The 12,481-nt window shown below is 37.0% G+C and overlaps 1 pseudogene; it reads left to right on the forward strand.

Annotated features, from left to right (window-relative positions):
* LOC136157619 (zinc finger protein 665-like) overlaps nucleotides 1-12,474 on the forward strand; it is a 39,645-nt pseudogene extending 27,171 nt beyond the window's left edge.
* Nucleotides 12,475-12,481: the final 7 nt, after the last annotated feature.

Raw genomic sequence — 12,481 nt, forward strand, 5'->3', positions numbered from 1 at the left:
TCTGTTGTTTTCCTCTATTTGCAGTGATCACTAAGGAATGCTTTCTTATCTCTCCTTGCTATTCTTTGGAACTCTGCATTCAGATGTCTGTATCTTTCCTTTTCTCCTTTGCCTTTCGCTTCTCTTTTCCCAGCTATTTGTAGGGCCTCTTCACACAATCATTTTGCCTTTTTGCATTTCTTTTTCTTAGGGATGGATTTGATCACTGCTTCCTGTAGAATGTTTCACACCTCTGTCCATGGTTCTTCAAGCACTCTGTCTATCAGATCTAATTCCTTGAATCTATTTGTCACTTCCACTGTATAATCGTAAGGGATTTGATTTAGGTCATAGGTCATACCAGAACGGTCTAGTGGTTTTTCATAGTTTCTTCAATTTAAGTTTGAATTTTGCAGTAAGGTGTTCATGATCTGAGCCACAGTCAGTTCCAGGTCTTGTTTTTGCTGACTATACAGAGCTTCTCCATCTCTGGCTGCAAAGAATATAATCAGTCTGATTATAGTATTCACCATCTGGTGATGTCCATGTGTAGAGTCTTCTCTTGTGTTGTTGGTCATTTGCTATGACCAGTGCATTCTCTTGGCAAAACTCTGTTAGCCTTTGCCCTGCTTCATTTTATACTCCAAAGCTAAACTTGCCTGTTCCTCCAGGTATTTCTTGACTTCCTACTTTTGCATTCCAGTCCCCTGTGCTGAAAAGGACATCTTTTTTGGGTGTTAGTTTTATAAGGTCTTGTAGGTCTTCATAGAACCTTTCAAGTTCAGCTTCTTCAGCATTAGTGGTTGAGGCATAGATTTGGATTACTGTGATTTCGAATGGTTTGCCTTGGAGCTGAACAGAGATTATTCTGTTGTTTTTGAGATTGCACCCAAGCACTGCATTTTGGACTCTGTTGTTGACTATGATGGCTACTCCATTTCTTCTAAAGGATTCTTGCGTACGGTAGTAGATATGACCTATCTTAACCGCTCGACTGCTAGGGAATTCCCTGCTGCAGTTTTTAAGGTTATTTTTAGAAGTGGCAGTTTTCTCATGGAGCCCTTTTGGCTTATACGTGTAAAACTTTATTACCTAGAGAAAAAGATCATTTTACCTCTGTTTCAATTTGTATAACCTTGACTTCTTTTTCTTGTCTAATGACTGTTGTCTAATGACTTTTTCTTGCTTTGGACTCTCAGTACTTTCTTGAACAATAATACAGAGTTTACATCTTTTTATTTTCTTGAGTTTTTTTGCTGTTGGATGAAATGTTCTGTATATGTCTGCCAGGTACAATTGTTTTAATTTTTTGTTTCCATGCATATATGACTTGAATATTTAATTCTGTGCTGACATTTTGCTGTTGTCATTCTCTATATTTCTGTTGTTTGCTTCATATTTGGGTGAGTTCTAATGCTAGGTGTAATATTGTTCGGTCACTCAGTCGTGTCCAGCTCTTTGCCACCCTATGGACTGCAGCACACGAGGCTTCCCTGTCCTTTACCATCTCCCTGAGCTTGCTCAAATTCATGCCCTTTGAGTCTGTGATGCCCTCCAACCTAGATGTATATCTGTTTGTAATTATTCTATCTTCTTGCTGAATTAACCTTTTTGTATAATATCCTTTTGCTCAGTTTTTTGTGTTTATTTTTTCTGATATAGTCACCCCTGCTCTCTTTAGGATGGAGTGTCTTTTCCAATCCTTTCTCTGTTACTAGATTCGTGTCCTTAGATTTGTGAACGTTCACAGTTCCAGTTCTCTGACACACTCTGTGTCTCTCACTCTCTGTTTTTCTCCTGTGACATCCTCTAGGGGTCCCCACTCAGGCACACTGTACTCTGGTGAGAGGCAGGAGCCCCCGTCAGTCCACTGTAACTTCAGAGGGAATGCATTCAGACTTTCCTTTTGATCATGAGATTTGGTGAAATATCTTTCTTACTTACAGTGTATTTTTTTCCATTTTCTTTATAGTTGTGATATTTAATTCTTTAAGTAGTTTTTAACTTTGCTTTGTGATCATTTTTTTCTTCATCTCTTTATGTATAATAGTAATAACTTTTCTAAGTTTGACTCAATCTTTTATGAGTGGAATACAGAAATAAACTCTGCTTTGAATTTGTTAATACCTATCTATGTCGATGTTAGGGTTTTCATTGTCTTTGTATATAGGTATTCCAGTCAAAGGATTTCAGTCAACGGATCCTATTTTTTTTCATGTTACTACCATTTGGTACAGTTGATGCTTTTTCATTCTTCCAAAAATGCTGAAATTTACATGAATTAAAACAATGGTGAAAGAAATCATGCACAAATATGTCCAGAGACACCTTCTCTCATTTCAGTTATTTCTGCATTTACATGTGTGTCCATGAGTTCATGAATCTAGAAGTCCACGGTTTTCATAAAAGACATTATGATTTTATAACTGTGTACTGTATTATAGTTCAAAGTATAAATATATTCCGTGACCTTGCATTTTTCCTACACTCTCTTGTTCATGGTTCAGATAGTAGTAAGGTTACTAACATGTTATATGTATGTGTTTATGTGTGCATATCTGTAATGATCTTTTATTGCCTTCTGTGTTGTTCACTTTGAACTTATTTCAAGTCTCAGGGAGCCCTCTGTCATTGTGCTTCTAATCCTATTCTTTTTTTTTTTTTTTCTTAATGCTCTTCTGTTACTTCAGTTTATGCTTTTTTATCTTCAGTTTAAGACTGCATTCTCTTTAATTGATGTTCTTGCTGTATGATTTCTTATATACAGCTGTATGATTTCTTATATACAGAAGCTCAACATAAGTTGAGTTTCTCCAGATGTCTCTGATACTTGTCTCTGTAGAACAGCATGTGTCTTTCTCTACTGAGGTATGACGTTCATAGCCATAAAGCATTTAGAATATACATAGCATCATTGAAGTATTTGAATACTTTTAGTCATTGCTGCTGTTCTTATGATTATAATTTAAAATTTTGACCTTTTTTTTAATAGCACTGTTGACTTTGTCATTTCTGATGCCACCACTCATAGTGTAGCTCATCTAGATATTGAATAGCAGTCAGTGTCTAAAACATCGTCTAACACTTCTGGAGGAACAACTCATTGTTGAATCTTACATGTATTTCATGTATTGTCCACAAAAATGAAAAAATCCATGTTGATTACAGGTTATCATAATCTCTGTGTAAAAGCATTAAGAATTAAAATTAGAGACCCGTAATTTCCTCCAACCAGCTTTACTTGGATCTGTCAGAGAACAAACTTCAACTTGATCCTTTCCCTTCTCTTCTTCTCCTTCTGTGTGAAAATAAGAGCTCTCCTCATGGCCCCTTAGTGAAATGTGTTTTCGTTTCAGGCACAGTTGACCTTCAAGGATGTGGCCATAGAGTTCACTCAGGAGGAATGGGAATGCCTGGACCCTGCTCAGAGGGCCTTGTACAGGGACGTGATGGTGGAGACCCTCAGGAACCTAGTCTCCTTGGGTGAGGATGACTTCCCTCTGAAGTTGGGATCTGCCCTGGGGTATCACTGCATTTCCCACTGTGTGCCTCTTGGGAGCCCCCGTTTTACTTGACTGATCTGAAATCCCTATTGATTCCGACATGAAGAGCTTCAGGATGCAGCATCAGGAGTTTAAATCTACCTTTTCCTCTGACGATCTGCCCACTTCCTGATACATCAGGAGTTCCAGAGCTTTTGTAATTATAAAGCTCAATGGAAAACTTTTAACACACCCCTTTTCCTGTTTCTTACCTGTGTAGTTTTGATTCAGGAGTTTTAGGAAAAGATTATGTTTCTGTGCATTATACTGTTCCTGTGTATTCAGAAGAAGATAAACAGCAGGTGAATTTTGGAAATATTTTTCTGTTCCTCTCTGTTCCCATCAATCCTCAGTTGAACAGGGGACTAGGATTCTGGCAAAGCCACAGCAAATTATGTGTCTTTCCTCTTATGTGGAGGTATTTCTGTTTCTTATCTGAATATTTTACCCACTTTGTAACAAGACAAAGAGCCCTGGTCAATGGAGAGTGAGGTGAATGCCTTTGGCGGTGTATCAAAGTGTAAACACGGTTCAGATCTCAGAAGGGTCCGGGGGAGCCTCACTGTTAATAGTTTACAGACTTTCCCCTCCTCAGAGAATTCTATAGGAAGTACAAACATTAACCTACTATGTGAACTCTCAGAGGAAATTTTTCTTCTCTGTAACCTATCCCTCCTGTCTTTCCACATGTAAAATGTATTCTTTCACCCCTAGTGGTGCCACATCCCCACCAGGAACAAAGGCAGAGCTTCTGTCATGATCTGCAGCACTCTGCCATCCGACTCCTGTGAACTCCTGTTGCTTGCCTTAGAAGAGCTTGAGGTGGACTTTTAAAGGGGCCTCTTCCTCCCTCATCTCTCCTTCTCAACTTCACTCCATTGGCAGTCCAGTTCCCAGTCCACAGAGATAAGTGATTCCTCCAGACAACGGTCCCTGAACCTTTGCTCATTCCATCTCCATTTGATGTTTTTAGAAGACTTCATCAGAAGGGGGAAAGCACTCACTGCTCTCTGATTGCATTTGGCACCCCAGAATCTTCATGGAGCTGCCTCTTTTCCTGTCTGCTTGTTTGGATCCCTCTTCTATTCCGTCTCTTCTGCCTTGGCCACACTCTTCTGGCTTGTGTGTAACAGGGTGATGCATTCTGTTTCCTGTTCTTATTTTTTAGGAAAACTAAAGACAGTGGACACAGTCATTCTCTCTTTGATCCCCAGTCCTAATGAGGAGCGTTTGTGTGTCTTTCGGGCTCTTAGTTTGGTGTCGGTGGCTGGAGCACATTGTTCTGTCTGAAGATCTTGTGATGTATGACACACATATCTCATGTGTTTTTCACTCCGGTGCTGTTCTATCTAGTCTGGGAATGTATTCTCTTCCTGATATCATACTCTTGTAAGTTTGTCTGTGATTTTGCCTCTGAAGTTTGTTTATGAAGTACATAGTCCTAGGCTCTGAAATTATATCCAGACTCTTTGCTGTGATAATCCACCCTCAGTTAATCAATACTTTGTGGTGGACTCTCTGTTACTGGGTGACAGATAAATTTGATGGAGAATACCATCCCTCTTAATATTTTCCTGCTATATAGAAAATCACCACTTCACCCTATAATGAAGTGGTCTGCATGTTCTATGATACAAAACAGGAAATATCACCAGAACCTGACTGATAAATCTTTCTGGGTGTTTTTTTCTGGTTTTGAGCAATGTCACAAAAGCCTGTCTCAGTGGCATTGTGACAGTGATGTTCACATGTGCTATGATCATCTCCTTTCATTTGCAGTAAATGGTATAGGAATTTTTCCTCAGGATAACATTGTCTTAAGTTCACATCCTCGTATTTTGAGGCTATTGTGTAAACTGTTGTTAATGCTGTCTTTTGGTCATCTATGTGCCATTGTTCTTTGTACATCAACAGCTGATTTTGAAACATCTAAATCAGAGAACTTAGGAAGTGGAGTGATACTTTTAATCTGAACTGTAATTCATTTTTTGTTTAATAGACTGTCCAGTCCCCGTGGAGTAGTCCTCACCCCCTGTGGAACGTCACTGGCCACATACTCAAGAGTTTATTTCTGATGTCTCTGTTGTATACCACTGGTCTCTCTGTTTTTATGCTCATACCACGCTGCTTGGGTTAGTTTAGGTTTCTAAGAATTTTGAAATAATTGTGAAATTTCCAACTTTCTTCTTTTCAATCTTGATTTTGCTATTGAGTGTCTTTTGAGAATGCATTTGATTCTTAGGATGTATCTGTTTCTTCAAAAAAATCACAATAATACTTGTTACACACTGTTGGGATTTTATTGGGGATTGCGTTGACTCTGTTGACCACTCAGGATAGTATTTACACCCTGATCATATTTATTTCTAATCCATTGAGCTTGGGATGTCTGCATTAATTTGACCTTTCAGATATGTTTCAGCTGTGTTTTCTTTTCATAGTGCATATATCTTTCCCTTCTTCTGTATGGTGTTGCTGAACACTTTATTTTTTTGATGGTATCATAAATGGAATTTTCTGAGTTTAATTCTTGATTTTTTTATTAATGTAGGGAAAAAGTATTGATTTTTGTATATTGTCATTTTTCTGAGTTCATTATTATTATTATTGTTATTTTGAGTTCATTATTTTTATCAGTTTTTTTTTCCCAGAATCTTCAGAGCTTTTAATTTATTTTATTTTGCCAACAACATGCACCATGTGGGATTCTAGATCCCCCACCAGAGATCGATCCTGACAGTGGAAGCCTAGAGTCCTAACCTTGCCAGGACCGCCAAGGAATTCTCCAGGTTTTCTTATGTTTCATTTGTCAACAGAGATGTTTTGCTTCTTTTTTCTATTGGGATTGTTTTATGTGTTTTTGCTACCTTTGGGTTCTTGCTAGAAATTCTAGTAATTTCTTTTTTTAGAGATAGTGCAAATATCCTTGTCTAGTACATTTGCGTTCTTGCTAGAAATTCTAGTAATTTCTTTTTTTAGAGAGAGTGCAAGCATCCTTGTCTAGATGTTAGGGGGAAAGTTTTAAGTCATTCCACATTGAGTATGATGTTAGCTGTGGGATCTTGATACATGTCCTTTATTGTGTTGAGATCATTTTTTTCTATTTCTAGTTTACTGAATGTTTCTATCATATTTTTAGCATTTTCACCTGAGGGAACCTCTGGGAATGGTGAGGCTTGTGCCAGTTCATTCTCAATGCAATGTAAGAAGGAGGAGGGGAGTCAAAAGCCAGGAAATTATCATGAACTTTCCTACATTTTTCAGTTTAGTGTTTTCTGGACAGGCATCTGTTTTGAGTGCTGCTGCTCCTTTACCAGTTGGGTGAGTTTTCCCAAATTGTTTTCTGCTTTTTTGTTTTTTCTGCTTTGTTTTAACTTGGCTCCCTCATGGGTAATGAGTGCCTGTGGTTTACTGTCCTGCTGACATCACTCCTCATGATTTTTTTCTTTGAGAGTTTGTGGTAAGAATTTAATGATATGATTTCTAGTTTTTAGAGAGGCCAGCTAAAAGAACACTGTTATTTTAATAATAAGGAGAGTTAGCATAAAAATTTTGTATACAAAAGTATATTACGTAATAAATATTTTAGTTACTTTTTTCTTTTTTAACTTACTTAACTGTTTTGATTATATCCTGAAATATATCTTGATTATATCTTCAGGCTTTGTCAGTCACTTTCTGCTATCTTTGTTTGTTTCCTCATACAAACTTTGCTCACCCAACTAGGAGACCTTCATTCTGAAATCACGATCTCCCTCCTTTACAATACTGTTGATCTGATTACTTTGCTCTGCATTTGTGTGTACAGATTAGACTCCTCGTAATGGTCTTCTCCTGGTTTTTTCTTCTGCTTTCTACTGAGAACATTATTGCAGAGTCTCCTGGAATACTATGTATGTTTATATTGAGCATATATGCGGAAATACAGTCACTAAAATACTCAGTAGGATACACTGCACAGCAAATAGTGTAATAGATTGAGAGTTAATTTCCTTCTACAGTGTTTAAATCTCATTTGGTTCTTTCCCATACTCATAGTATAATTCCCCTAGTTAAAAATGGTACAGAAGTATACTATTGCTAAACCAATTCTTCTTTTGTTTTAAGGTCAGTATTTTAGTTGCCCTTGTACAGTGGTATTCACACAGTCAACAGCTATGCAGATATGTGTACTCAGTGCTCTACCCAGGCCGTTTCTCAGTTTGATCTTTCCTTATTACATGGTACCATGATGTGAATGGAAAGATTCTTATTTTCTGGTATATTTAAGTTATTATCCTAAACGTCCCAATTTCCACAGCACTCTTTCACCATCCCTCCACCATCCACTTTACTTACACTGTAAAAATAGCACCTCTGTGTATTGAACAGCTTTCTCATGACACAACCTAAATCACTTTGTGCAGCTGACAACTCAGAAACCATTTCCAGGAGGGGTGGCTGAATCCCCTTAGGTAGTTACACAGCTTACTTCTTGTGTCTTCCTTGGCGTTTTCTTTCTTAACTCCTGATATTTGTTTTTTGTTTTTACGTAAGTAGTATTTTGTAATCTAGACTGCTTGGTTGGACAGTCATGTTTAACAATATGTTGTCTTAGTCTGTAGATCAAAATTCATAGTGTGGTTCTCACTGTGTTCTGTGTCAATTGGGGTCATGTACATAAATCTGTGATTCCACTTTCCTTACTTGAAACATTGTGATTATTTTCCTCAAGACTTTCAAAAGAAATTAGTAATGTTAGATGGCATGAAATGTCTTTTTTTGGGGGGGGGCGGGGGCACACCATGCTGCTTATAGGATTTAATTTCCCAACCAGGAATGGAACCTGGACCTAGGTCAGTGAAAGTGGTGAGTTTTAACCACTGAATTGCCAGGGAATTCTCAGAAATAGTGCTCTTTTTTTCCTTTTGAGAAAGATCTTTATTTGCTTTAAAATTTTTACAGTAGTAAAAATTATATATTATACATTGTGTATGTGTAGACGCAGTCATTAAGTCATGTCGAACTCTTTTGTGACCCCCTTGGACTGTAGCTGACCAGGCTCCTCTGTTCATGAAATTTTCCAGGTAGAATACTGGAGTGGGTTGACGTTTCCTACTCCAGAAATAGTGCATTTTTATATTAACGAATCAAAGGTGGCTTTTGTATAAAAATATAATATTCAGGTATGTTTATTATATCCATTTTTTCTATTATATATTGTATTCCTTTATCTTGCAATTTGTTCTCATCCATATTGTATATGACCCTAGTTAAATAAATTCACAATATATATTTTGGAGGCAATGACCTGGATATTTTAGGGCACTGCACAGGTAGGGAGTTGCTCTGTGTAATAGCTGTTAAAGTAAATGGAGAATATTTCATTATTAATATTTAAATTTTATTTGTAGAAGGTGGTCTTTTAGAATTTTTATGCTGCTTCATGGGTACATAGTTTTATAGGAGGTATTTAAAAGAACATTTTATTTTTTAAAAAACTTTTATCACATTTGCTATTTTCTCTGTTATATTTGTTTCTGAATTTGAAACTGCCATTCATTGTGATTATTCATTAAGTAAGTTCGTTTTGGATTATTCATTGTTGTAATATATTTTTTCAGATTTTTTAGCATTCATTTATATTTAACAAGTATGTATAACATATGTATAGTATAATATTTTCTCCTCAGTTATGAAGCACCAGTAAGTATTTTTAATGATAATTGGTATGTGCTTTGGTGTCATGGTTGACATATACACTTTTGATAGGTAACAGAAGTTTTTACAATGAGTGTTTTTACGTAAGTTGTTTGAGAATTGGGTGCCCTAAAAGTAAGTGGAATTACCTCAGATCACTTTATCTTTACTAAAGAATCATTCATTTTGTGTTTGCAAAGGTTTTAATATCATGATTGGGAATTTTCATAACTCCTTTTTATGTCAGTACTAGTTTGGTGTAATATCACATGTTTAACATGATATATTTACTTATGAATTGTAATGAATAGGATTACTTATGGTTCTTTATATCTTGTAGATATCTCTCATATGCATGTTATCAAGAAATTACAACTAAATGCAAACATTTATAGAGGAGAAGGATTCCAAACAGTGATACTGGGAAGACATAAAAGGAATAAAATTGAAGATTTTTACCTCAGGGAAATCCAGGAAAATATGTGTGACTTTGAGTCTCAGCCAAGAGATGAGGAAAGAAATTACAAAGGAAAACGTGTATCCCATGACAAAAATCTCCCCTGTAAGAGACAGCGACATGGTAGACGCATTGCAGGAATTCAGCCTATTGAAAACAGACTTCCTTTAAACTTTGGGAATGAACTGCAGCTTTGTAAAAGTGAACAGAAAATTGATGAATTTAATGATGCTCACAGGAGTATCAACATTAATGCCTCATTTTCACCACTTGAAGGAATTTCTTCTACTATCCAGTCCAACCTTGGTAATCCACGTGTGAATGATTTTATGCATCCTTCAATACTGACACAAGACCAGAGGACACACAAGGACAGCCTTTACAATTGTAATCAGAGTGGTCACACCTTTCATCACCGCTTAAACCTCACTCAACATCAGTTGATCCATACAGAAGAGAAAACCTTTAATTGTGATGTATGTCACAAAGTCTTTAGTCAACATTCAGACCTTGCTATTCATCAAACAATTCATACTGCAGAGAAATCTTACAAATATAATGAGTGTGGCAAAACCCTTAATTGTGGATTGCACCTCACCGGACATCAGATAATCCATACAAAAGAGAACTTATATAAATGTGATATATGTGAAAAAGTGTTTACTCAAAGTTCATACCTTACAGTTCATCAGAGAATACATACTGGAGAGAAACCATACAAGTGTAATGAATGTGGCAAGGTGTTTAGTCAGAATTCATACCTTGCAAAACATCGCAGAATTCATACTGGAGAGAAACCTTACAAATGTAGTGAATGTGGCAAAGCTTTCAGTCAAAAAGGAAACCTTGCAAGTCATCAGAGAATTCATACTGGAGAGAAACCTTATAAATGTAACGAATGTGGTAAGATGTTCAGTATTAGATCAACCCTTGTCAGTCATCAGATCATCCATACTGGAGAGAAACATTACAAATGTAATGAATGTGGCAAAACTTTTTATTTTGGCTCACACCTCATACAACATCAAATCATCCATTCAGGAGATAAACCATATAAATGTGACATTTGTGGGAAAGTCTTTGGTCAAAATTCATACCTTGCAGTTCATCGGAGAATTCATACTGGGGAAAAACCTTACGAATGTAAAGACTGTGGCAAAATCTTTAATCATAGCTCAAACCTCAAGAGACATCAGATAATCCATACAGGACAGAAATTATGTAAATGTGATATATGTGGCAGAGTCTTCAGTTATAATTCATACCTTGCAATTCACCGGAGAACTCATACTGGAGAGAAACCTTACAAATGTAATGAGTGTGGCAAGGTCTTCAATCGGAATTCAAATCTTGCAATTCATCAGAGAATTCATACTGGAGTTAAACCTTACAAGTGTAACGAGTGTGGCAGCTGCTTTAGTCGAAAGGCCTACCTGGCAAAGCATCAGAGTGTTCATATGAAAGGGAAACCTTACAAAAACAAAGACTGTTGAAAAGCCTTTACTTAAATCTCAGCTGTCAATACATTTGTTGTTGTTCAGTTGCTAAGTCTTGTCTGACTGCTTGCAACCCCATGGACTGCAGCACACCAGGGTTCCCTGTCCTTCACTGTCTCCTGGGGTTTGCTTAAACTCATGTCCATTGAGTCAGTGATGCTGTCTTAACTATCTCATCCTCTGTTTCCCTCTTCTACTTTTGCCTTCAGTCCTTCCCAGCATCAGGGGCTTTTTTAATCAGTCAGCTCTTCATATCAGGTAGCCAAAGTACTGGCTTCAGCTTCAACATCAGTCCTTCCAATATTCAGGGGTGATTTCATCTACTCTAACTGGACAGAAGTTCTAGACATGTATTGAGCTAGAGACTCAATGAATTTTGAGTCAAAATTCATACCTTAAGGTGAACCGATGTTTCATGTTGGAGAGAAACCTGACAAATATAATGACTGATAAATTTGTCAGTGTACTGTGAAGCCTACCTTCCTGTCAGGTAACCCACATTGATGACAAACTTTTAGGAAGTGTTTTTAGCAGGTGTCGCCATCTTAGGCTGCATTGAAAATATCATTCTGGAGAGAAATCAGATAAATGTGTTTAGTCTGACCAGCCCTTTAGACAAAGAATTCATTCACCAAAGATTTCTTTCTGGAGATTATTACCTCACAAATGCTAGGAATCGACAAAACATTTACGCGGGGCTCACATTCTACCAGTCATCAAATAATCTGTGCTGGACAGAACATTACACATGTAATGAATGGGGCAAGGTTCCAAATTAATGCTCTCTCGTCACTGGATACTGGAATATTTATCCTGGAGAGAAACCACAGAAATATAATATGTGTGGCAAGGATTTTACCCAAAGATCATAAGATGGGGGAGTTACTGGAATTATCCCTTACAAATGTAACAAGTGTGGCAAAATCTTCACCTTGAGTTCAAGTATGAGGCAACAGGGGAGAGTCCATTGAAGAAAAACCCTACCGAGTTATGAATAGAGGTTTTATCCAGGCTGCACAATTCATCAGACTTCTCAATACATACCTTTGAAGGAAACCACACAAACTAATATGTGTGCTAAGGTTTGTACCTGAAGATAAAATAGATTTAATCTGGAGAGTAGATTAAATATAAATATGTTATAAAAGTTTTCATCAGGTATCTCCAACTTTGGTGTAATGGTTCATTTCATACAGGTCAGAAACTAAAGAGATTTACTGAACGTGGAAAGAATTTGATGAAGCAATGCTTCCTGAGGTTTCATCACAAAACGCCTCATATTGGGGATGATCCTTACAAATGTAACGAAGTAGGTAAAAGTTTTTGCA

This window comes from Muntiacus reevesi, chromosome 2, assembly GCF_963930625.1.
Source record: "Muntiacus reevesi chromosome 2, mMunRee1.1, whole genome shotgun sequence".
Classification (NCBI taxonomy): domain Eukaryota; kingdom Metazoa; phylum Chordata; class Mammalia; order Artiodactyla; family Cervidae; genus Muntiacus; species Muntiacus reevesi.